Source organism: Glycine soja, chromosome 13, assembly GCF_004193775.1.
Source record: "Glycine soja cultivar W05 chromosome 13, ASM419377v2, whole genome shotgun sequence".
NCBI classification, from domain to species: Eukaryota; Viridiplantae; Streptophyta; class Magnoliopsida; order Fabales; family Fabaceae; genus Glycine; species Glycine soja.
Window position 1 is genome coordinate 8514100 of NC_041014.1, and position 2470 is coordinate 8516569.

At 38.3% G+C, this 2470-nt stretch overlaps 1 non-coding gene across 1 annotated transcript; it reads left to right on the top strand.

Annotated features, from left to right (window-relative positions):
* The first annotated feature begins 275 nt into the window (after nt 1-275).
* On the top strand, nt 276-382 carry LOC114382875. The gene has a single exon (XR_003660333.1). It is a non-coding gene; the product is annotated as a small nucleolar RNA R71 (small nucleolar RNA).
* The last annotated feature ends 2088 nt before the right edge of the window (nt 383-2470 follow it).

Here is a 2470-nt window from a genome sequence, read left to right on the forward strand (position 1 = left end):
CTAAAGTCCTAGAAGCATAATATATCACCCTGGGCAATTTATCTAAAGTCCTAGATGATGCAGATGAGTTTGTAGCTACCTCATGCACTCCTCTAATGACTATGGCATCATTTCTGGCGCTAAACTGCTGGGAGTTGGAAGCCATATTCTCAATCAAGTTTCTGGCTTCAGCAGGAGTCATGTCTCCAAGGGCTCCACCACTGGCAGCATCTATCATACTTCTCTCCATATTACAAAGGCCTTCATAAAAATATTGGAGAAGAAGCTACTCCGAAATCTGATGGTGAGGGCAACTGGCACATAGTTTTTTAAATCTCTCCTAGTATTCATATAGGCTCTCTCCATTGAGTTGTCTAATACCTGAGATATCCTTCCTGATGGTCGTGGTCTTGGAAGCAGGGAAATTTTTTCTAAGAATACTCTCTTAAGGTCATCCCAGCTCGTGATGGACCTTGGAGCAAGGTAATACAACCAGTCCTTTGCCACTCCCTCTAACGAATGAGGAAAAGCCTTCAGAAATATGTGATCTTCTTGGACATCTAGGGGTTTCATGGTGGAGCAGACAATATGAAATTCTGTCAGATGTTTGTGCGGGTCTTCACCTGCAAGGCCATGAAACTTTGGAAGCAAATGGATCAGTCCAGTTTTAAGAACATATGGGACATCCTCATCAGGGTATTGGATGCACAAGCTTTCGTAGGTGAAATCAGGTGTAGCAATTTCCCTTAGAGTCCTCTCACGGGGTGGAGGTTGTGCCATGTTCTTAGAATGTTCAAAATCAGAATGCTCAAAATTGTAATGCTCAAAATCAGGATGTTCAAAATCACCAATAACTGAATGCACAGATTCACCAGTAATGGAATGCTCGGGATGATCAAAAGGTATAAAATGATGCCTAACTAATCTATGAAATGTCCTATCTATCTCAGGATCAAAGGGTTGTAAGTCAGATGGATTGCCTGTAGTCATACACTACATTCAGCATGCACAACTAGTTGCCTTGTCATGTAAACAAAGGTGTAGGTTTGAACTACAGCTACCCTCAAATGATATCCAAATGACTTGAAATTTTGTGAGCAACCTTATAAAATGATGAGAAGATAGCACATAATATTTAAAACAAAAATTCAAAGTCTAACTATGGAAGCTAAAAATGGTAGGTTGAGAAAAATAAGTGAATAAAACTTGAAAAATAAAAAACTTTTGACAGAATCACTTTTTTTGGACGATGGAGACCTCAGCCGCCCTATGGCAGGCTACCATGGCGTAGGAAATTTTTTTCTACCCCAAATACATATATAATAATTGCGATTCTGATAACCGGAGCAAAAGTTATGGCCGTTTGAAGTTTTGACAAAAACAAAATTTGCTACTTTTTTGGAACTTCCAAATCTGACCAAACTAAAGGCTCTAGCTATTTTTCCCACAAAATATAGATTAAAAGAAGTTACCACAAAAAAATTCAGCCAAAAATAACAACCCTAGCTACTAAAACAAGAAATCCCAAATAATTCAGCACGGGTGGTCGCTAAAATCCGTCGCTACATGATTTCTACTACTACTCTGTTTTGCCGCAAGCAAAAGTGGTCACTAAGTCCGTCGCAAAACACTATTCACAGCAAAACACCCAAAACTGAAACAGGGGAAGCGCTTAACAGAAAAACTAAAATAGAACACACACTAAACAAAATACTAGGACACTAAACAACACTAACACACATACTAACATAACATTAACAATTAAACATAAAACACGAAATAATTAAACACTAACATGACACTAGCTATTATGAACCTTTGGACATTGCACCCCGGCAATGGCGCCAAATTTGATCGAGGTCGTACCCGAATCAAATAAACATGAAAATGCAGTAACTAGGAAGTGATCCTAGGTCGTTTCCTAACGAGCAATGATAAACCAAATGTTCATAATATACTTGCAGTAACAATAATGATTGGGGGGTTTGTTTGTTTTGTGATTTAAAGAACAGAACAAGTAAAGTGGAATACGAAACTAATAATATTAAAAACGGGTTGTTTCCTCTGATTCAGAAGCCATTCTCTTGTCCTGGGTTATGGAGAATTCATCCCTAACAGTTAACCACTTAATCCAACCCTATTTCAATTTACTAAGTGAAAATCAACTTAGGGTTGTCAATACGTGATTAGGCAACACATACACCAGTTAGCCCTTCGTCCATTAAGCATGAACGCAAGTTAGGCTCAGAGGCAATTAATCAAACACGAAGCGTGCACAGATTAATGTTAACGAATTTGGGTTAACTGGTGAAGGGAAAACTGCCAGGAAGCCACATTATAAACGAAACCTCAAAGAGAGTTGAGCTTCGTCCTCAAAAAGGAAACAACACTAGAATATTTAGCCTTCCATAGATTCAAACAGAAAACGTAAATCAAACTAAAAGCAGAAACATAAACAAAGCAAAAACGTAAATGAAGCTGAAACGTAAAT